Source organism: Macaca nemestrina, chromosome 5 (assembly GCF_043159975.1).
Source record: "Macaca nemestrina isolate mMacNem1 chromosome 5, mMacNem.hap1, whole genome shotgun sequence".
In the NCBI taxonomy this organism is placed as follows: Eukaryota; Metazoa; Chordata; class Mammalia; order Primates; family Cercopithecidae; genus Macaca; species Macaca nemestrina.
The window spans coordinates 32,764,984-32,789,989 of NC_092129.1; the positions used below are offsets into that span (position 1 = coordinate 32,764,984).

The window sequence follows — 25,006 nt, forward strand, 5'->3', positions numbered from 1 at the left end:
AATTACTCTATGAAAGTCATGGCCATGGCAACATCTACACAGTAAAGAAACTAATGCATAACAAAAACTTTAATTCATTGATTTAACAAAAGGAAAAAAGTCAAGGCATTTCCGATGCCTCTCTTAACTCATTAAAGATAGTCAAATTCTTGCTAAATGGAAATCAGTAGGGAAAATAACAAAAAAAGTCTGACTTGGGGGCTTTTATAAATTTTTGTTTTTGAGATTAAAATCACAGTTCTGTAAAAATAATCAGCATGCTACACAGATGGCAAGCCCAAACTGGGATTCTAGTTCAATGTATTTAATGTGCAATCTGAAATGAACTCTGGTGGCCATTTAATTTAAAATCGTAGATTACAAAAATCTACATATATGCAAATTAATCTTTGGTAGAATCTAATGCTCAGGTTTTAAATGTTATTTGCCAGTCTTATGACTATTCACAGTATCCAGCCTCCCAACTTTACCACTTTCATTTCAGACATTACCTGAAATTTCATTTCAGACGTTTCCACAGCCTGGAAGAGAGACGTGGCTTTCTAATTATTTTAAAAATCGTTTTATATGTTTAGCTCTATGCTAAGATTTTCCCCACAAGACACAGGAGTAAAGTGATGATACTTTCAATTTAGTCTAGTTAGACTGAAAACACAGTCTTTGCTATGACTGCCCACCAGCTAACCAGGCAATGAGAACTAGGATCACCCTAAATTTCCCAGATAAACTGACATCTTGCTCCTCCTAGGCAGCAACTAGATACTATTTAGTAGGGATGCCCAGATTCAGCCATACCTTGTTGTAAAATTATACAGAATGAAAAAGTAAGATTTCCCATGAAAATACCCAGAGTATATGAACAAATAATGCCTATACAGCAATGAGAGAAAACACCACTAATATTTAATCCCCTAGTTTTTTAATTTTTTATTTTTTTAGGTCTAGCACTTATACACTTGTTTTAACACATCCCTCATTTTAAATCTGACATTTTCCCCTTTTATAAATTTCTCTGTTTCTAAGTCATCACTCTCTCTCGTCAGTTCTTTTTATTTTGTCTATTTAGTCTGCACTTACTCTGCATTTTAATACCATTTTGAAAGCATACCTAGACATCTTACATACTGTAAAGAAGACAGAGTAGCTCTGCATCCTCAATTCTTACATATCTAAGAGTGAGCAAATAATTTATTTATTGTGTGCTATGCAGAAAATGCATAGGATTTACTTTAAGTGAGAATTTTATTTTGGTGTCTTTAAATGCTGCTTACTTTGGCACTCATTTTATTAAAAACTCATTTAAAATCGGGATAGAGTAGCTTTATTAGTCCTACACGATGTATATAAAGCACAATCATAATTTCAGTGACCAATACTTTATTAACTGATATAGAAAAACAAAGAGTTGTGGAAAGAAATAGCTTTCTAAGAAGTGACAAAGTCAATATGTTATTTGAAATTGACATTTTTTTCCCGCAGTTTGAATGTATGCTTTAAAGGGCCCTGTTGTTGATAAAATAGTGACTTAGACATAATTCTGCACTCACTTTAGGATAGTTTTCAGAAACATATACACAACCAAAGTAAACCCACACAAACACAGACTGAAAATCAAAACTTGATTGTTTTGAGCTGTGTGGAATTAATAACTCAGAGGGAGTTATTGAATAACTGTATTTTTTTCTTAATTGGCATGCACCTTAAATTTTTTCAGTTTTTATTGTGTTGGAAACTTCTCAGGGTTTTGTGTATACATACACACATATAAATATACACATATGCAGTACATACATGTATATCTCTATATGTGTGTATACACATACATATGAAATGTGTATACCACACAAACTTCTCTGAATACTATTTACTTAGACATGGGTTGATAACTATATGCATATGCATTTTTATATTAGAATATTTATAAACAGCAGTGACTTGAGATGGTTCTACTACTATAAAATCCATTCAAAGAAATTTTTCTCAAAGAATCCAACAATAAAATTGCCTAAATTATTGACCTTAATCCATTATTTCTCATGCTTAACCAACAACTGCATTGTATTTCTGAGGTATAAATACATAAATAAAAATTTAACATTTAAAATCAAAATAATTACTTGAATTGCCATAGAATAACTGAAAACAAAAAGATATTGTTTGGAAACCACTGATATTTACAAGCTGGCCATAAGGGCTACTATAAGTATTAAATAACTTCAAGATATGACCTAGCAGGGTCAGTCACTCATAGAGGTACTATAGTAAATCGTATTTATAACAAATAAAAAACCATATGGTGGTGAAACAATGGAGAACACAGTCATGAATTCATTATCTGTCAATTGTTTTGGAATATGCTACATGTTCTTCCTCCTCCTCAATTTTTTGACTTTCTTTTTTCAAATCTTTATTGGGTACTCCATATATTGTAATTTTATATATTTCTTTTTTTTAAATTAATTAATTATTATTATTACTTTTTTTTTGCATTTCTAGTAAAAAGAAAGAACTGGAAAAGGCTGTAGGACAAAATTTTATCTAAAACTTGGAAAGAAACAAAGCAATGCTGGGCGTGGTGGCTCACCCCATAATGCTAGCACTTTGGGAGGCCAAGGTGGGCAGATGGCCTGAGCTCAGGAGCTCGAGACCACCCTGAGCAACATGGTGAAACCTCGTCTCTACTAAAAATACAAAAAATTAGCCAGGTATGGTGGTGCATGCCTGTAGTCCTGGTTACTCGGGAGGCTGGGGCAGAAGAATCACTTGAACCCTGGAGGCAGAGTTTGCAGTGAGCCGAGATCACACCACTGCACTCCAGCCTGGGTGACAGAGCAAGAGACTCCCTCTCAAAAAAAAAAAAAAAAAAAAAGGAAAAAAGAAACACAGTAATAGAGTGATCTTCATGCAATGAGTGGTTACATTTAAATGTTTAGATCAAGTCATCCGTCTATAAGGAAACATGAGACTTTATTAGTATATACAGTGTACTAACCTAAGTATTAAGTATTCTGGAAGGTACTAAAGTAAATAAAGCACAATATTAGACCTCAAGGAGCTTCCATTTGTTTATTAAAATAAGCTAAGAAAAAAAAGATAAACAGTGTATTTATAAGTGGCATATAAGTAGAATAAAATGCTGTAGGAATTCAAGAGGGATAAATAACTTCCACCTTTCAAATGGAGTAGACATTTGTGTTAGGTCTCAATGGATAGAAGCAAGATCTTTAGACCTCATTTGGCTAAATAATACAAAAAATGGAAGAAACGAGATGAATAACAATATAGAACACAGTTGGAGAAAATTTGTAATCCCACTTGGTTGCTGTACAAGTATCACATAGGAGATAATGCAGGAAAGGTTGGTTGGGAAAAGAAGGGGTAAACTTTGGATGTCATGGTAAGAGGCGAACTTAGCTAATAGACCATGAGAAGTCACTAGGGCTTCTGAGCAGGAAGTTAACATAGTAAAATAACATTAACAAGATAAATTTGGAAGCTGTGTCAACTGTGGAGACACAGAATGTAGAGAAATCAAAAGAATGTGATGTGTTAGCAGAGAGACTGGAGCTAAGCAAAGAGGTGGACAGCAGGAACACTCAGGATAGGGGCTATTGATGTGGAAGGACAACTGAAAAACTTTGTGCTTACTTGGATTTGAGTTATATGAATGGATACAATATAGCTAATGTGTTCATACCAAATGACAAAGAAAATTAAGGTTCTCTTAAATGAACAGAGAAAGTTCAAGAAGAGACACAGATTGGGAGGTAAAATGATCCAACAATTTCTTACTGCTTATTTATTACTTTCTGTTGGCCAAAAAGTATACTAGAAACTAAGGAGGCAAAGATCAATTTGACAATGTCCTTGACTGGGAAGCAAGGCATACAAGCAATACTTGAACTGATATATGTGTTTTAGATAACTTGGAGAGCATTAAAAGAGAAAGAGGTCTAAGTGGAGGCATCAGTTCACCTAAGTCAGGAGTTGGGGTACTCCTATCCTTTCAGAGATAAGAGGAAGAACAAGAGAGAAGGTAACAGATAAGGATAGGGCGAGAGAAAAGAGAGAAGAAAAAGGAGAGGGCAGAGGAGAAATGGAGGGAAGAGGATGCTCTGAAAGAAAGGGAGAAAGAAGGAAACAGAACAGAGACATAGATGAGCATGTGCTAGTGAGCATGACAGGGGGCAGGTGAGCTTGAAGGGAAGGTGGTGGTAAGCACATATGTTACAAATTCATTCACAACAGAGACCAAAGAGAATTGCATAAAATCTAGTGTCTGCCCCATTTTTTCAGGGGAAAAAAAAAAAAAAAGAATTGGAATGAAGGTAAGTTGACTTTTCTAAAAAGACCCACTAAGTCAAAAGCAGAGGTGAGTACCAGAAACCAGATCTCACCACACAAAATATTAAGTGTTTGAGGTGATGGATAAGTAGCTTGACTTTGCGATTCCTGTTGTGTTCATGAATTTTAACACACTTTGTATCCCATACATTTATACATTTATAAATTGTCAACTTATAAATTTATTTTTTATTTATTTATTTTTTTTCTGAGATGGAGTCTCGCTCTGTCGCCCAGGCTGGAGTGCAGTGGCCGGATCTCGGCTCACTGCAAGCTCCGCCTCCCGGGTTTACGCCATTCTCCTGCCTCAGCCTCCTGAGTAGCTGGGACTACAGGCGCCCGCCACCTCGCCCGGCTAGTTTTTTGTATTTTTTAGTGAAGACGGGGTTTCACCGTGTTAGCCAGGATGGTCTCGATCTCCTGACCTCGTGATCCGCCCGTCTCAGCCTCCCAAAGTGCTGGGATTACAGGCTTGAGCCACCGCGCCCGGCCTGACTTATAACTTTAAAATAGAAACACCATGATGTCACTTTTTCAGGTCATTCTACATTTCATTTTTTGAAATTTGTGTTCAGTGTACTCAAGCTTGTCTAATCTGCCTCATTTTGTTGTTATTGTTCTGTTCTGTTTTGCTATAGGCTTTTAGCAGCCTGAAGCCATGGTTTTTAGTTTCTATTTCTAGTGATAAGTGGAAAAGAGGGAAGAGGAAGGGGTTTATTGGCCCAACCAGAAACAGAAACTAAGAACTCATGACATGATTGTTTATTTCCCTTGGACACCCCATCAATCATGGAGTGAAGACTGGGTAAAAGCTATGACACAGGACTGAGCAGAGGAATTAAGAAGGCTGAAGGTCCTGTGTGTTTTCATATACTTGAACAAAATCAGGGGCTAGGGGGAGTGCAGATAGAACATTAAGAAGCTGGTAAAAGGACTGGAACTAGAAGTAAAATCCAGTGCTCTTCCCATTATACTCTTTAGCTGATGAATCTTGACTTATTTTATTATGTGCTCTTATCTACAAACAAAAGGCATAAGGCTCTCTTCCAAGGAAAACAGTCAACTATTAAATTAAAAATACATATATTCAATAGGAACTGTCAACATTACCTGGTTTTCTTTAACTTCCCTGTCAAATGTTGATCAGCAAGGTTTACTAACCTTTCCCACTTCTTTTTCGCCTTTTATTGTCCAACTAATTCTTAATTGTTACAGTGAGAAAGGCTATAGGAAATCAAGATGAAATATAAAGAAATGGCAGAAAATTTATATATTGAGTCTTTGACCAGTATTACATAATTAGTAAGTAAATAAAGAAGTAACATATCACTGCCCTCACTTAAATTCTAAATAGATCAAGTATGGTATTTATGCCTGTAATAATTTATGTGTTAAATGTTTAACCCAACTTGATAGGCTAAAATGAAGAACTACCTAATAATTCTCTAAAGGTTAATAAAAGTAAAGACAACATGAAGAAACAGAACCTGTTGACTTTGAGTCACCTCTCAAGAGCAAGATGATTTAATACACGGTTCTAGATAACAGATAAAAGGGAATTTTGTTTTTGGCACGTGCTAAACAACTCAGGACATGTCAGGTCAATATCCCTGTCGTTTTGTAGCAATAATTTCTAGTTATTCTGAAAGAGTTGTGAAAACAAAAGCTTTAGCATCTGTAAGAGAATGGAAGGCAGGGATCATATTTTCCTAGAATCAGTTTTTAATGATAAAACTTATTATGCAGCTGTCAGTCAGAGAAAAATAGAAGATGTCCCAAAGCTCATGCCAAGGAAAAAAAAAAGAGAAAGATCTTGTCAAAGATGTACACAAACTAAGAACGCTGAAGCATGACAGGAGCTTTGTGCTCCTGGCTGCCTTTTCATCAGAAATCTTAGAAGCTGACTGCAAAATACAACTTTCATTCCATTTATCAAAACAAATACAAGAAAAGTGAATTTTCTGACTGCCAGAGAAAATATTTGTTAGTGTAGATAAAAAAGAATTGAGATGAAATTTCTGGACAAAGGTGAAATTAAAAAAAAGTGAAAATAAAAGCAAAGAAAACAGTGCTGCACCTTGGGGAAGGAAAACTTAAGGTCTTCAAAAGACAATGTGTTTTACTCTTACCTTTAGGTGCTTTGCAATTTTTATTCTTTTCCTCATGGTAAGGGTTGAGGATAATCAAGGTTTTACATTTCACATCTTTTCAATGTTACAGCAACATTAGTCTTGCCAAAAAGATTTCATCTCTGTTCCCATGGGTCAAATTGAGTTAATGATAAGTCGGTGAGATGACTTGATTAGTACTGTAACATGAGGGAGCCTCAGGTCCAGGAATAATCACAAGCCAACTGTCAGCTTTTTAGGCTTTCTGGCTGTGTTGCTGAAATGACATGCTTGGACTCGAGGGATATAAAGCGACAGAGGGTGGATGGCTCACTCAGCTTTCCTACAGAATCACAGTAATATTTACCCAGTGCCATCAGAACCACACTAAGCACATCATCAATTTAAAACAAAACAGGACATCACCACTGCTCTCAACACTCTTACTGAAGTTTATCAGATAATTCTAATAAAATTAACACTTGGATTCTCTCTGCATTAATGCCAAGGAAATTGTTTGATTTTAAAGGACAGTATTACCCAAGTGACATGGAAAAAAAGGAAAAGATAATTCTTTTACCAATAGACAGATAAATTCCACTAAATATCTTATCATCAGACCTAATTCCCAAAATGAGGGTGACTGAAAATTTGGAGACCCTTTTATGTTTTTCACTTAACATTTTTTGGTAATGTTATTAGACTGTGGAAAAATATGTAACTACAACCACTTTGATTCATCTCTGATATTGCACATCACATTCATATGTTATTTAAATAAATCTTAAAAATAGGTAACTGTCCATACTTGGAGAAAATATAAAATAAAAAATATATTTTCTTAGTTTATAGAAGAAAATAAGAAGAGAATAATCTACTTCTGTAAGATCAAGCTTTATTTTTCACAAATTTTTTAGCAACAGTATAAATCATAGACATAAAAAGATAGAGTGATTTGTGTACAACCCTAAAAAAATGTAATATGGAAAACACTGCTTCATAATACACAGTGTAAAAAGTAAGGTGACTTTAGAGGAGCTGTACATAGCAATGACAAAATTCTAAGAGGGATTTTCAATGCTTCCTTTATCCCTAAAAAAAGATAAATTTACCTATCTCATAGGTTATTCTGAAAAATGAGGTAATATTTTGCATGCCAAATATAGTGGTTGATCCATAGTATATGGTTGGAAATTTTTATTTTCCGAACAATAAAGCGGGTAATTTCAGTATGTTTCAAACTTAAAAGCTAATGAAAATGAAACCTAAAAACCCAGTTCTCTGTGGCAGTTGAAATAACTCCAATTATTCATTTCTTCTTGTAGTCACACTGTTTGCCATGTGACTTTGCAACTGCTCACACCAAATGGGGTCTGCTTCCCCATGCTTTGATTTTGGCCTTGCTGTGTGACTTATTTTGGTAAGCAGAATAAGACAAAAGTGTGGGTGTGCTAGTTGTCAGCCTATATCTCAAAAAGTCCCCTGTTCTCCTGCTTGCTCATACCTCTTCTAGAATATGAGATACATGTGGAACAGAGTCAAGTTGCCCGAGTCGTACCAGCATAAGTCAACCTATATCAGCCAATAGCCAGTCCATCAGTGGATACGTAAGCCAGTCAAGATCATCAGAGGCTACTAGCCAACCATCCCATAAGTATAATTAATAATGCGTGCTCTGTGCCACTGATAATAGTTTGTGGTTAGTTGTTACTCAGCATTTTAATACAGGCATTATTTCTAATATCTTTATTTGGTAAATTACCTTAATATTTATGTGAAGATTCTATCAGTGGTATCTACAATAAAACAGTACAGTAATTTAAGAATTGCATTTCTCTACTAATGTGTTGTGCTCAACTTAAATAGTATCCTGTTTTTAATAATAGAAAACATTTATTAAGTGCTTAAATGTCCCAGATACCATGTTAGTATGGTATATGCCTTAAAACGACTTTTAATGGATATATTTTTGTCTTCGTTTGCTGTATGCTCTTTGAGGAGGGGTTCATTTCCTCACTATGCTCCCACAGAGAATAATACACTAAATATTGGAATAATAATAATCCTATAAATAATAAGACATATCAATACTTTATTACAAACTGTAGTAGGTTAACAGTAACTTACTCTTCCAGCACTACAACATAACATTTATTAAATTTTTAAATTTTTTACGTCAATATGATTTTGTAGGTATACATAAGAGAATCTGTAATATAACTGGAATTTCTTCACTCTTGAATAGGACAGAATACATATATATATATCCAAATCCCTCTAATACTGCTGAGGTACAGAAATAGTACATGTTTTTTTCAACTACATAATTCCCTTGTAAATATTTTATATCTCCCCTTGAATTGGTCAGTCAATTCAGTCTAGGAAAATCATCATGAAGTATATTAGTTAATAAAATGCTGAGAGGGCCCAGTTTTAAGTGAGACTATCTTGTGACATGGAGCTCCTCTCCTCGCCCCCAAATAAACCATTAAAATTACATTATAATGATATTCCAAGTATGTACTTCTCATTTTGCTCCTAAGATTATGATTTTAATATGTCAACTTAGGTCCTTCTTTCCTTCTAGAAACTTATTAAAAAGACTGATTTGCTTTTGATTACACATCTGGAAGATAAAGAGGACAACTGTAAATTATAACAGAAACAGGATATAGTATACAAAAGTCAGCATGACTATGGATACACACTTTTACACCTCATTTGATTTTATAAAATGTAAGTGGTAACATGCTTGCTTCAGGGAATAGAAAGGCAGATAAGGACTGCAGGGTTGATGATTATTTGTCCATTTCCTTTTCTGAAGTCACCATTTATTCTATGCCTTCATGCATGATTAACAGCTTGTGGATCCTTCACCTATAATCAATAGTTGTGAAGTCTTATATTAGGTTTAGAGATTAGACAGCCTTGATTATAAATTTTATTGATTTGTACAGCTTAGCTGCAGAAATCCCTGTACATTTTTCAGAGATTAAATTAAAAGGAGATATATGGCCTGCACATACTAGAAATGTTAGTGTGATTATAAGGTGTGACCTCTTTATACTCATTCCTCTAGATGAATAAAACCTATCTAGTGCACTAAAACATGAATCAGCATGTCAACAAGCATCAAGCTGAGATAGTAAACACAGTGAAAATGTGACAAAAAGAATTACAAAACTGCAAATAAACCTGCCTTAGACTATAATTAATACAGGCGACTTGCAAGGATTAATTGCTTCAGCTCATTTGTAAATTAGGAAATTGACAGAGATAAGAATAATGAACTCCTTAACTTCTACCTGGAAAATCTGAGCACATATTAAAATGGAAGATTCATGATCTTTTTTGAGATAATGGAATGAAGACAAATTTTTTTTAATTACTAGAATAAATATGGTCATTTGAAAGTTAGCAAATAACTAAGGGACTATTTACAATCATAGCAAACTCAGCCTTATGAATATTCTCACTTTAAAAGCTATTATAGTACTGCTATATATTTTATGTCCAGTAATTTTAAGGTCTGAGGTTGTCCAGAAAAATTTTAATAAACATTTTAATAAACATCCATACACTGAAACATTAGAGGAGCCTAATATTTTCCAGTGTCAAAATCTCACCTTTCCCTTTTCATGTTTGTAATTTTTTGAACATTAGTTGACCTTTGTTCCTTATGAAATCTCTTTCATTATTCTAATTGATTATATGTCAGAGCTGAATAACTCCTATATATGATGACATATAAAATATAAATAAATAAAAGGAAATTCCTCTTGATATATTCCTAAATAATTCATTTCTTTCCTTTTGAAAAGGTATTCAAAAATAAATGTTAGAGCATGGACTGGCTCAAGCCAGTCTATAGAATTAGTCAAATGTTCCAGTGTTTTATACTGGCCTTAAAAGAAAATAAAATACCCTTAAATTGTAAAAGTAAAAAAGCAATTTATGTATCAAATACTTTATACAAGGTATTTAATGAAGATATTTTCTATTAAAATGTACTACGGTCTTCAAAGGGTTCCATTCCACAGGAAATCATAAAATGTTAACAACACATAGAAATGACAGCCTAGAAGACTGGTTTCCTTTGTTTCCATAAATATGTCCTGGTAGGACTACATTTTGAAGTGTTATGTAGAAGGTTCTAATCTGTATAAATATTCACAGAAGAACAGTAAACAAAGATGGAAGTTTGTAAAAGTGTAAAAGAACTAGGGGATTATTTCATGTTTGTTCTATGAATATACATAGTATTCACATTTTTTTCTATATCCAAATCTATATTACCAGTTCCAACCTAGCTCTTGAATTCTGGCTCTCAATTTCAAACTGCCTGTGGATTTCCATCTGGATGCTAACATACTGTTTAAAACAAGATTCATCATCATCTCTCACAAGCACCTCATTCTAACCTTCCTGCTTCTATTAAGGATGTTAGTTTCCAGACTAAAACCTTAAAGACACCATTGGCTCCTCTATTTCCCACATAGTCCCTCATCTGTTACCAAATCTACTTAATACATCCTTTAATAGAATAACTGGCAATTCTATGTCTTTTTCTTTAATTCAGGTCCTAACTTTCTCTCACCTGAACTATTAGGAAATCTTGCTACCATCAATATTTGTAGTGTATTCTTCATTTAGACCTTTGAAAGTACAGTTCTAATAACCTGTGCACATCCAAACAATTGTTAGAGATTTCCCAGGATGAACAAAATACAGTAAAGTTCCTTTGCCCTAGAGCCCAAAGATCTTCTAACACACAGCACCACTTTATCTCATGTATTCTCCCAGTGCCCTGCACTCCTGCCAATGTATTCATCTGCTACCAAACTAATGTAGCACTGTCCAACATATACCATTATCTATTTCATTCCATCTAATAAGAATACATTCCCCACTATTGATCTCCCTATTGAAAGACTTCAGTGTCCAGTTAGAATATACTATTCTTTCAGTGAAAGCTTGGTCAGGAAGTCTGACAAAGTAACAATGTGATAAACAATGTTTTAATCTGTACCTCTATTAAAGCATTTAATGCATCATGTCTTCCATTCATTTGGGTGTTTGGGTCTCCTATATTAACAGGTATGCCCTATCTAGAGATAAATGGTTTATGTAAACTGAATCTTGAAGAAATAGAGCTCAGTAAATGTTAAAATAAGCAGCTAATATGCTTGCAATATACAGCAGATTTTAAAAAATAGAACAAACTACAAGATCAGTTGCCTAGTAGCCATATAATGTCAAGAACAAGTATCTTTATCAAATAATTAGCAAGAAATTACAGAGACCAGATCATTTGCTTAGGATTCAAAGACGAGTAAGACATGACTCCTTTTCTTATGTAACTCCCTATGTGATAAAAGTGAAGGCTCACAGGCAGGTAAATTGTATTTTTATGTAATAAAGTCAAAACACTATTGGAAAAAAGAAGTAAATAAAAATTTAAAAGACAGGAAAAATAGGGCGTTTCCCCACAAGAGTTACCAATCAGCTCTTTTCCAAAACATGACTACATGCTTTCATTGTAAAGTGAGGGGGTATGAAGGACCTTCAGAAATAATAAGGTTGCAGAAAATCCTCCCGGCCATTTTAGACAGGAAAGAACTTCTATTCAAATTGCCATATTTCTCTACTACTATATTCATTCATTCCAGGTGGAAGAAAGTGTGCATGGGGAAGGAAAATACTTTTTAATGTTAACCTCCAGCTAAACCTCTTCCTGAACTCCAGACTCATGTATTTGATTACCTACCAAATATTTCAACTTATTTGTCTAATGAGTATCTCAAACAAAATCTCTAAATCCGAGCTAATGTGATTCCATAGCATGTTCCCTGGCCAGGCTTTCCTATCTTGAGTAAAATCACTCCAGTTTTTCAGTTCAAAAACCTGAGAATCATCCAAAGGCCTTCCTTCATCTTGATATAGAAAAGAGGCAGGGAAATACTGGGTAGAAGAGGGCAGTTCCCCAGCAAAGGCCCCACCCTCAGACCTGGAAACATGTGGCCCTAAATGTTCACAGGTATTCCTGGTTTTGCACCGAAATGTTGCCTTTTGGCCTGCTCTGCCCCCCTATCCTGTTCCCATATTAACCCCAAACCCCAGGTTCCTTGAGCAGATGAGCAGATGAACAGATGAGCAGAAGAACAGAGGAACAGAAGAGTGGAGCAGCAGAGAAGGAGAAAAGACAAGGAGTGTCTGAACATTGAGGAGTTTGGCTGTGGAAGGCTGGAGTGGAGATCAGCCATGAAACAGCCAAACTCTAGGGGACGATCATCTTCCCACTCCATCCCCTTTTCAGCTCCCCATACATCCCACTAAGAGCCACTACCACTCAATAAAACCCCCTCATTCACCATACTTCAAGTCCTTGTGTGACCTGATTCTTCCTGGACACCAGACAAAGACCCGGGTATCAAGAAGGCACTGAGCTGGTTAACACTTAAGCTGTCTGCAGATGGCAGAGCTAAAGGAGCATAGTAACATACCCACTGGGGCTTCAGGAGTCACAGGCACACACCCCTAGTTGCTACTGTGGGGCTGGAGCCCAAAAGTGCTCGCCCTGGTTCCTGCACCTCCCCATCTGCATGTTCCCCCTCCTGTAAGGGGTTTCAGCTGAACAGCTGAGCCACACCCCTGTTGCACATCCTGCAATAGGGGTCAGAGAGCTCTCCCATTTCAATCTGACACATCACATCCATTTCATCAGTCAATTCTTTTTTTCCCTCTTGCATCATGTTTAGATTACAATCTGTCCACTTGATCATGACTTCCACCAATGCTATTTATTTCATTTTAGCCATTATCACCTGGGGCTGCAATCAGTGAAACTCTCCATACCATATCAAATGAACCCTGCTTCCTCTTTCACCTGTCTTCCCACAATTTTTTTACAGGGATCCTGAAAAAGCCCCCAGTGACTTCCCATCTGAATCGCAGTAAGAGTGGAAGGCTAGGTCTTGCAGATTGTTTCTCCCCACCCCATCTCACCTTCAGTGACCTCATCACCTACTACTCAGCCTTGCTTGCTCCATTCAAACATGCCAGCTATGCTTCTTGCCCCAAGTAGGACCTTTGCACATGCTTTTCTCTCTGCCTAGAATGTTACTCTACCAGATATTCATGTGTCTCCTTTCCTCGCCTCCTGTAGGATTTTATTCAAATGTCATCTTCTTAATGAAGCTTTCCTCGATATCCATTTACTTCTTCATTTTTCTCCCAAGCACTTACCTCCATCTAAAATCATTTATATTTTACTTACCTTCATTATATTCTGTCTTTATTTTTCTTGTTTCTTTTCGAGACAGTCTCGCTCTGTCGCCCAGGATAGAGTGCAGTGGCGCGATCTCAGCTCACTGCAAACTCCGCCTCCCAGGTTCACACCATTCTCCTGCCTCAGCCTCCCGAGTAGCTGGGACTACAGGCGTCCACCACCTCACCCGGGTAATTTTTTGTATTTTTAGTAAAGATGGGGTTTCACCATGTTAACCAGGATGGTCTCGATCTCCTGACCTCGTGATCCACCTGCCTCGGCCGCCCGAAGTGCTGGGATTACATGTGTGAGCCACCACGCCAGGCCTATATTCTGTCTTTCCACACTAAAATACTTGGTACAAAATCATTGCTCAATATATATTTGGGCTGATAAATAACTGACTGAATAAATAGAACGGATCATTGTGTATTCTTCAGTCAGTAAGTTCCTGGCGTATAAGTGACCTATACGTTTTTATTGATTGAAGGTTACTTTTTGGTAACAGAAAAGCCATCAAAAAAAGCTTATGTCTCAATGTTGTTATAAAATGAGATTTAAACAACTGACCAGGGTAATGCTCTAGAAAAAGCCTTAACATGTTTTAATGTTAAAGAAGCAAAGTAAAAATATTAATTAGAATAACAAAAATGTCAAATTACTTGGTGAGATCAACTGAGAAAAGAGGAAAAGGTCATCGAGAAACTTTGAAATTTTTCAAAGGTGAAAAATATTGGACAGAAGAAAGTTTACACATAAAGATGAAAATTTGAAGAGTACTTAAAACATTTTATCATGAATATTAGACTAGTTTAATGATATTCGTTTTTAACTGCCTTTTATTGTTTCTTGATCTTTCAAATACTTTTCTTGTTTTCTCAACTAGAGAGCAAGTTTCTCCAGGGCAAGACACATATTTATTACCTCACTTATTTCTTATTCAGTGCTAAGCGTAGAGTAAGAAAGCAATGAATATATTAACTTTAAACAATTTTACCCTAAAGGAGGTGTTATGAAATCTAAGGGCTTTGAGCATAAAATATCAAAATAAACCTCATGAAGACTGAGAAAGAAAATTCTTGAAATCAATGGATGTTACTTTCATAGCATAGGAAGAACAGATCTTTGGTGTCTTAGATTACTTGATATTCCCATTTAAAAATTAGATGCCCTGCATAAATTAAGTTTAATTCATAAACAACTGATTTTGTTTCAGGTTACACTGTAGAACAGATGCTGCCATTAAATGCACATTAAACATCTTTTTCATTCACACGGAGACCTAAGGAGTTAGTTCTTTAGAGCCTGAGTCATTACCATTTACCTTGAGTTTAATGTCACTTAAGTTCTATCATTCCGGAGATCAAGTCCCATTGTACACTGCTTTTAATTTTACCAACCTGATTATGATAATAGCCCAGAACAAGTTTCACAAGAGTATTTCCTGGCTTCTATGTGTTTTCCTCCATTGCTGAAAAGGTCTTACATGTTTATGAAATGCCTTAGTGAGTAGGCTGTGGAATCAGACTTCACTAACTTAGTGAAAGTTACTTAACATCCAGACATCCTTCCCAAATCCATGAAATGAGAAAAACAAAAAACAAAAAACTAGTGTCTACCTTATAGAGTTGAATTAAGGATAAAATAAGATGCTACAATGCAGAGTACATAGAAAATTATCTGGCAAACTTTATGAATAAAATGTGGTTATTAACTTTATTGTAGTTGTATATTAGTGGTCTATAGCATTATCACTTATAAGAATAAAACCCTGGAGAGTTTTGGGAAGAATTGTTTAGTTTTTTGTTGTTGTTTCTTTTTCTTTCTCCAAACCCAATTAAGTGTCTGGATGTTTATCCATCTTCTATTCCCTCTGTAGAAAATAAAAGCATAGAGTTTTAATTTTCAAAATGTCAAGCTAAATAATTTTGGGAAAAAAGCATGATTTCTGGATTACTTTGCCCATTTTCAGGTGGTTGAAAAAATGTGTGTGTAAGGTGGTAGGAAAAACATCTAACTTGAAAAAAAAAAAAAACAGCACTAAAATCTAATAGAAATCTGACATATAGAAAACCATACAAAAGAATAGACAATGCTGCTAAACACAAAGCTTTTCCTCTAAACCAAATCCCTTGGGCCTACCCACTCATTTTCATACATGAATGCAAACTGTCTTTTTATCTACAAGTGAAATTTTCAATATATCATAAAACATTAGTACTGAATATTTCAATAATTCTTTTGAATGTAAAACTATAGGGAGAATTGTTTTAAAAATTTAGTTGCTTATTTATCTTCAATATAAATGAGAGCTCAAGAACATTTCTAGCACCCAAATGTCATGATCAAACTGTAGCTGTTTATAACATTCCAATATACTTTAATTCTTTCTTGGAATATTTTAGTATATTTTTTGTAAAGGTAAATAAAAAAGAATTTGGTAAGTATAAATGATCTGAGGGTCTAACAGAGGTACTTTACTATAAATTCTTCAAAACTGGGTTTAAAGACATATCCATATGGCTAATTTTTGGATTGTTTTGAAATTATAATGATTTGTCTTAAATACAGGACAACATAGCTAGACATTTACTAATACATTCTGATAAACAACCCAAATTAAGCAGTCCATGTAATTATACTTCAACAACTGAGGTTACTCATAATTCGTTAATACATATGTTTATCTCATATAGTATTATATCATATATAAGTATATAAATTGTCTGTTTTTAGAAAAATTTTATGGCATAAATGGAGGGCCTTAAGAAAATCATGAAAATGTAATACTCAGCAATTACAGTATGACAGTTTCATCTCTTTTCCTTTTTCTTCTTTTACATGCTTTGAGAATACATTTTTGTATACATTTTCTAAGGAAAACTGTAATTCAATTCTCTGACTCACCAAGGAATAATGTATAGCAGAAATACATATTTTAAAAATATTTTGAAACACTTCCCCTAAAGCAGAAGAATGTATTAATTCCTCTAGCCCAAAGCTGTAAAATGTAAAAAGTGATGGAGAAATAAATTGTATTTCTTCAAGATCTTTAAAATTATTTGTATATGAGTAAAGCAATATAATTTTAAGTAAAAGAATGATCAGTTATTTCATCAAAGTTAAAATAAAGAAAAAGTGTGTGTATATCAATTTGCCTTAAGTTACATACACACTATTTCATCAAACTTCTTTTAAAAATGTAACAAAAATATCTGTATTAAATCATAATACTTGTGACACTTTGAGAGATGAGGATTTTCAGGTGTCTCCAATAGAAAACCTGATTCTCTCAGTGTGTATCTGCATCACTGGACAAGGATTCACATGGAGAGGCATAATTGAGATGGCACCTCCTGATGAGCAGGACAGCAGTCCCCTACATGGAGACATGCCAAGGACTGTGTCATGAGAGGCCTCTATTTTCTCCTTGACATAATCATATTTCTTTTCATTTGTCAACCGTCTCATCATTGCAATTTGCTTTTAATTTTACATGGATCAGAAAGTGATCTCTCAACCATTTGATTATGTCCCAGGCCATGCCAAAAACAAACCAAATCCGTAAACAGCAAACACACACACACACACACACACACACACACACACACACACACACACACACACACAATTTTACTCAGAATTAGTTATTTCTAAAGCACATTCTTTAAGTGCCAACATTGTTTTAGTGTCCGTATTGACTTTTTAAAAATTATACTAAGTTTAGTGTTTCCCTCATACGAAGCTAAAATAACAAGCTAATACAGTTATTTTAATGAATAAAAAATAGGTAAGACATTGTCAATAAAAATGCAATAAAATAACAAAAGAAGAAAAAAATTGACTTTTGATTGTACCTAGTGCAGAAAAAGAGAGTAGAGGCAACAAGGTACGTACTATGTGCCATGGAAAATGCTTTATATATATATTATTTCATTTAATTCCCATAAGAACTCTAAATGGCAGATTTCCCTTGCTAAATTTTACAAAAGAGGAAATTGAGTAACTTACTGATAGGGGATTGAATAATTTATTGATAGTACCTTTGGTGAGGCACCTTGCCATAACCTGTCCTCACCTGGCCAGAATTCAAATTCAATTTTGACAGATGCAAAAACAATATTCTCTTTAACACTGTACAGAGTTTACATTTAAAAATCTGGAAAATGTAAGTAATGATATATGAAGAAATTTCCAGTGTCTTAGTCTGCTTGGGCTTACATAAACTATCGTAGTCTGGGTGGTTTCCAGAGCAGAAATGTGTATCTCACAGTTCTGGAGGCTGGGAATCTGAGATTGGGGTGATAGCAAGGCGGGTTCTGGTGAGGTACCTCTTCCAGGTTACAGTCAGCTACCTTCTATTTTTATCCTTACATGACAGAGAATGAGCTAGTTCACATCTCTTTCTCTGAGAAGGACACTAATATCACAGGTGCTGCATCCTTATACTACATTTAAACCTAATTGCTTCCCCAAACCCTGACCTCCAAATGCCATCTCAATGGGGTAGAGGGTTTCAACATATGGATTTTGGGAGAACATAAACATTTACCTCATAATATACAGAACAGAATTATAATTTCCAAAAATATTTCAAATAACAACTACTATGTGTCAATGATTATATTTAATTTATATTTTTAAAACAATAGCTTTTAAAACAGTATTAGAGTAACAAAATGCAAATGAACAGCCTAATCAGCCTTCTAAATGAGCCCCATGCTTGTCATACTTGCCCTTTTACACGTTTCAAAACTTTGAAGTGTAAGATTAATTATGATTTTCAATGTAACCCACATACATTATTAATAACTGTTACATTATTAATGGCTCACACCTGCCACAAGGATTGTTCTGGTCCAGTTGTCTTATCTATCTTATTTTTAAGTTGTATTCATTATTTACATACACTAAATGTCTACTTAAACTTATTACTCTTTTCTTGCTATATGACAATTTAAAAAGGTATCCGTGTCTCAGAATTGGTTCATCAGAGACTAACAATGGTAATGAACATAAGCTAGCTCCTTACTATAACGACAGAGTCAAGTGTCAAAATATAATGTGAATCTCTTTGTGCTAGAACAAGCAGCGATAGACAAGAAAGGAAGCACAACTTAAATACTTGAAAACTTGGATTTTCTTATACTGGTGATCCATTCATACCTGCAGCTCAGTGAACTGTTTGTAATAAAATATTTTGAAATAATGGGTTAAATCTATTGACTTTTTCACCATTTTCAAAACAAGCCCAGTAACCTCTGTAGTAAAGCAAACAACTGTTTATAGAACAAGAACAAAAAATTTTCCATGATATAATGGATAATTTTAGTCCCCCAAAATGAGAAAGGATGAAAACCAGAGATTTCAATTGATTCTCTCATAAGTAAAGCAAATGTATACAATATATATATATATATATATATATATATTTTTTTTTTTTTTGGAGAGACAGGGTCTTGCTCTGTTGCCCTAGCTGGAAAGCAGTGGCTCAATCATAGCTCACCTTAATCTAGAACTACTGGGCTTGAACAATCCTCCTGCTTCAGCCTCCTGAGTATCTAATACTACAGGCATGCATCGCCATGCCAATTTTGTTTTTATTTTATTTTTTCAGGCAACTTATTTTTATTTTTATTTTTTTGTGGAGACGGGGCTTCACTATATTGTTCAGACTGGTCTTAAACTTCTGGCCTCGAGCAATCCTCCCATCTTGGCCTCCCAAAATGCTAGGATTACAGGTGTGAGCCACCATGCCCAACCTATCAACACTACTTTTGAGTTGGCCCCTGAGAAAATTAATGATAAACATTTATTTCAGCACTTACTTTGAATCACACTGAAGAGAACTTTAGTAAAGAGAATGGAAAAAAAAAAAAGTAAAAATATGTAAAAACTGCATGCATGGCTAGTACATATGATAGAGTTTCTTTAAGTGAATATTATAACTTTCTTGGATGGAAACACATTAAAAAGAAAAATGAGGTATTGAATCATTAGGACTTTTTATGTGAATATAAGATCTCAGTATTTGATTTTAGGACGGAGAGAACATAATTTAGTAAATTATGATGAATTTTTATTGGCTCAGCAAAGGGAACACACTTATGAAAACTGTGGTACACTAAAAGCATGTGACAGAGGAAACATAAATCTGAGTATCACAGGTTCAGATGTCTGGAAGAGCTCTTGACAGGTTATCTGGGCTGGCAATTGCCCTGCCTTGGCAAGTTCATTTTCAAAACAGCAGACAAAAATGCTTGTGTGTACTTACAAAATATCTCCAGGGGAAGAGGAATCATAATCCTCCTTAATAATTCACTAAGCTTTCCTAACCTGGAAGCTAAATATAGTTTAGCACATAGAGTTCAGAGGCCATATTCTTTTGCTTTCACTTCGTTGGTGAATTAGAATAGCCTGATTAACTGGGTAAATGCAGTTTGATTTCTTACAGGCAACTCAAACTCATGTCAGCAACTGAAGTCATCTTTCCTATCTCTTTTTCCAAAGGATTCTTCCTTCTACAGTCACCTACTCACTCAAACCTGAAAGTCATCCTGCATATGCTAGTTGTTCCCCTCTCCCAAACATTTACATCAAATAAAACTCCAAATCTTGCCATTTGTTACTCTGAAATCATCCATCCTCACAATTCTGAGATCTTATGAAGAGGAATGAAATAGCCTCCTAACTAATCTCTTCACCTCCAGTTCTATCAGCCTTCCCTTTGTTTCTAATTACACCAGAAAATACTTAGCATATTAATTACATAAAGATGGACACAAAATGTATCTATGGTATTGTGCCAAGTAACTATATACAGATAGAATACACATATGTACACAGACAGAAGAAAAAAACTTGAAAGAATTATACCAGTGTTAACAGTGTTAGCTGTTGCTTTGTGCACATACATAATTTCTAGTATTATAAATTACATAAATATATATAAGTAATTATATATATATATAAAATAACATATATATAGTCAGCTCTCAATATCTGCAGGTTCTGCATCTACAGATTCAACCAACCATGGATTGAAAACATTTGGAACAAAATTTAAAAAATACAAATAAAAATACAGTATAACAACTATTTACATAGCATTTACATTTTATAAGTATTATAAATAATCTAGACAAAATTTAAAGTATATAGGAAGATATGTTCAGGTTATATGAAAATATTACACCATTTTGTGTAACAGACTTGAGCATCTGCAGATTTTGTTATCCATGGGGGTCCTAGAACCAATTCCTTGTGTATATTGAAAGACAGTTATAAATATAAATACCAATTCTCCTGCCTTGGCAGGATGATTTTCAAATCTCAGTAAACAAATGCTTCTGTGTACTTAAAAAATACCTCACAGGGAAGAAGTCACAGTCCTCTAAGTACATACAAAGTATACACACATGCACACATGTATACATAAGTGCACACACACATATATAACAGAATGTATCTTTATGGTGTCCAACAGTGTTTGAGTAAAATTGTGATTGTTATTAAAGAAAACTGTAAGAAACTATGACGACATATAACAAGAAAATCTTTATTGATAATAAGGCATCAAGAAAGGCTTCCTTGAAGAAAGATCATTTGAGTTGCATTTTGAAGTCTGAGAGGCAGGAGTTGATTACTTAGAGGTTTGTGGGGTGTGTTCCAGGTTGTATTAGTGCTTTTCCACACAGCTATAAAGAACTACTTGAGGCTGGGTAGTTTACGAAGAAAAAAGGTCTAATTGACTCATAATTCTGCATGGGTGGTAAGGCCTCAGGAAACTGACAATTATGGCGGAAGGGGAAGGGGAGTCAAGGCATGTCTTACATGGCAGCAGGAGAGAGCAAGTGAAGGGGGAAGTGCCACAATTTAAAACCATCAGCTCAGCTGGGTGTGGTAGCTCATGCCTGTAATCCCAGCACTTTCAGAGGCCGAGGTGGGTGGATGACCTAAGGTCAGGAGTTCAAAACCAGCCTAGCCAACATGGTGAAATCCTGTCTCTAGTAAAAATACAAAACAATTAGTCAGGCATGTTGGCTGTTGGCATGCACTTGTAATCCCAGCTACTTGGAAGGATGAGGCAGGACACTCACTTGAACCCGGGAGGAGGTGGAGGTTGCAATGTGCCAAGGTCACGCCACAGAACTCCAGCCTGGGTGACTAAGACTCAGTCTCAAAGGAAAAAAAAATAGCTCTAGCGAGAACTCACTCACTATGACAAAAACAGCCTAGGGGAAACCACCCCCATGAACCAATCACCTCCCACCAGGTCCCTCCCTCGACATGTGAGGATTACGATTCAAGATGAGATTTGGGTGGGGACACAGAGCAAAACATATCATAGGTATATAGCTCAGAGTAAAGACCCAGAGGCAGAGCAGATCCAGAGGGGCCACTGAAATAAAGGCATGCCAGGAGCAAAAAGAAAGGCAGGTACAAGCGGCATTTATGTCAACTTGTGCCATATATGTAAGTATCACAGACTTTGTTCATCTTCAGTCATTCCTCTGTTTATACATGTGTCTTAATCTGTGATTAAAAAAAAAAACTAAACCAAAACACAGTCCCGCAGAATGATATTCCTAAAATGCAATCCCATTATGTCACTTCTCTACTCTCTGTCACATTCAAGATAATGTCAATCATCCCAGGACGTATACCAAGCACTCAGCATTCTGGCCAACTTCCAGCTACTGGACTGCACCTGCACCATACCCCACAATCATACAGGTCTCCAGCCAGCCTGAACAGCTCAGCGTCCCTCAATGGACACAGTCATTTAGTCTTGGTTTCTAAGTCAAACACACTTGTCCCCTAGGATCCTCTGGCTCAAACATGTAGGACATTCAGAACCAAGGTCCCACTTCCTGTAGCAAGCGTTCTAGGAAATGTACCTTCTATAGTCACATATAAAATTGGAAGTGCTCACCCTTTCTCCACTTTCCCACATGTCTCCTTGGTACAACTGAAACACACACTTAGGTAAAAATGTACAGAATGCCAAAAACATACAGACAGGTATACAGCTGCAAGAGTAATGATTTTATTTTAAAAAGCTGATCATAAAAATAAAATTAGGAAGCACCTGGTATATAATAAAAGCCATATAAGAGTAATTAAGAGAGTGAAGAGATAAATTTCACACTAAAGTTTTATAGATGCTTTTTACCATCAATAAAATGGGAATGCTAATCCCTGTATTATAAGCTTTCAAGGTTAAAATGAGTATGACTTAGAATAACAGATATAAAAGGGATTTCAAAAAGTAACGTATGATATACAGTTTATTATTAGTCTATAACTTATAATTAAAATCTGAATGTTAATGTTCACATAGTATTATAGTGAACAAGTCTTATTTTAAGATAGTCAGATACAGATGGGAAATAAATGAATTTCCTATTAAATACATCCTTCTTTTACTCTCCCATATTTAATGCATACAAGTCACTAACTTGAAAATGTGTTTCTTATCTGCAAAATCAACACACAGAGTGGTATACAGTCACAAGTAAACACCTCTTCACTTCACCCTGAATCCTCACTAAAGCCCTCCTCAACATTCCTCCCCAAAACGAATCACAGACTATTGCTAATATATGTGAAAATCACAGCTTGTCTCAATCATTTATCACATTTTACAAGATTTCTTCTACTTCTGTTACACTTGATGCTCCTAATTGTATCTTCTATACTTGATGGTCTAATCTGTCTTTTATTTACAATATCAGTTACTGGTCAGGGATGGATTAAGGTTAACAGGGACACAGTATTATCTAAATTTAGATTTACGACCTACAACCTCTTTGAAATGAATTTTCTATGCTTCTTATCTTTTTTAAATTTAGAATTAATTAGTTTTATCTATACTTAATCTTTGAAATGTAGTACAGATATAATCTGACCCTTATCTGAAATATCAGGCCATTTGATTTATTCTTGGATTATGAAAAGGTCATGCTACAGATACATGTGAATGTACTGATAACTATATATCTCTGGAAAAATCAGATGTCTTCACAAAATCTTTTAAACAGATAAGATGTGTCACAACCAAAGAGGGACAGATAAGAATTGGCAGATAAGATATGGTGCAACCAAAGAAGCAAGAATCCAAAGCTTGGGTAAAAATAATTTATTCTTTCTAAGACTGCAAAGGAAATCCACATCCCTATACCTATACCAACAATCAACTGTATGGTGCAATGGATAAGAGAAGAGTTGTGGAATTTGTCGGATTCCAATCTGGATCCACGAATAAACCAGGTGAACATTGGCAAGATATGTCATCTTTCCAAGCCTCAATTCATTTGTCTGTAAAATGCAGCTAGAGAAAAGATCTTGTGTTGAGCAATCATTTATGAAGAGATAAAATTCTCATTACTGAAACCTAATTTCAAAATATTCCCATTAATATATAAACTAATTAATGGGAATAGCAAAGCTATGTTGATGAACAAAGATATGCCAATTCCAGATTTATGGATTACAGCATTCAATATCCCCTAAAGCTCCTCTAAGAAGAAATAAGTTCCGTAAAATCCATTTTGAAAACCATTTTCCTATGTTAGTGTTAGACAGATTATAATTTGGAGAGCTAACCAACATATATTCAATAACAATGGGGCAAATCAAATTGATTAGGTAATGCTTCCACAAGGAGTATAACATTACAATTGCATGACATAAACTTTAGAAGAATCTCAAAGAATCAAAAAAAACTTACTAAGTTTGAATCCATTGGCAACAGAAATAGTTGTTCCCCTAATACAACATTTTATAATCTGCTATATTTAAATGCTAGAGTTTTCTGTATTTTTTAGTTTTCAGCTTAATTCATTTTTATCAATTAAGATTTACACAGCTTTTGTTTTATGCAATCTAGTTTTCAGGATATAAATATTCATTTTATTTATTTATTTATTTATTTATTTATTTGACAGAGTCCTACTCTGTCGTCCAGGCTGGAGTGCAAGTGGCATGATCTCAGCTCACTGCAACCTCTGCCTTCTGGGTTCAAGTGATTCTCCTGCCTCAGCCTCCCGAGTAGCTGGGATTACAGGCGCCCACCACCATGCCCAGCTAATTTTTGCATTTTTAGCAGAGATGGGGTTCTGCCATGTTGGTCAGGCTGGTCTCGAACTCCTGAGGTCGATCCACCCACATTGGCCAAAGTGTTGGGATTATACGCTTGAGCCACCACACTCGGCCCATATTATGTTAAAAATTCTTGTATTTTATAATTTATTTATTTGTGACAGGGTAATACGATCCAAGAACC

At 35.1% G+C, this 25,006-nt stretch overlaps 1 protein-coding gene across 14 annotated transcripts in view; it reads right to left on the reverse strand.

The window, feature by feature from the left end:
• Positions 1–25,006, reverse strand: part of LOC105465585 (protein tyrosine phosphatase receptor type K) — a 558,841-nt gene that overhangs the window by 129,238 nt on the left and 404,597 nt on the right. The window lies entirely within an intron of this gene.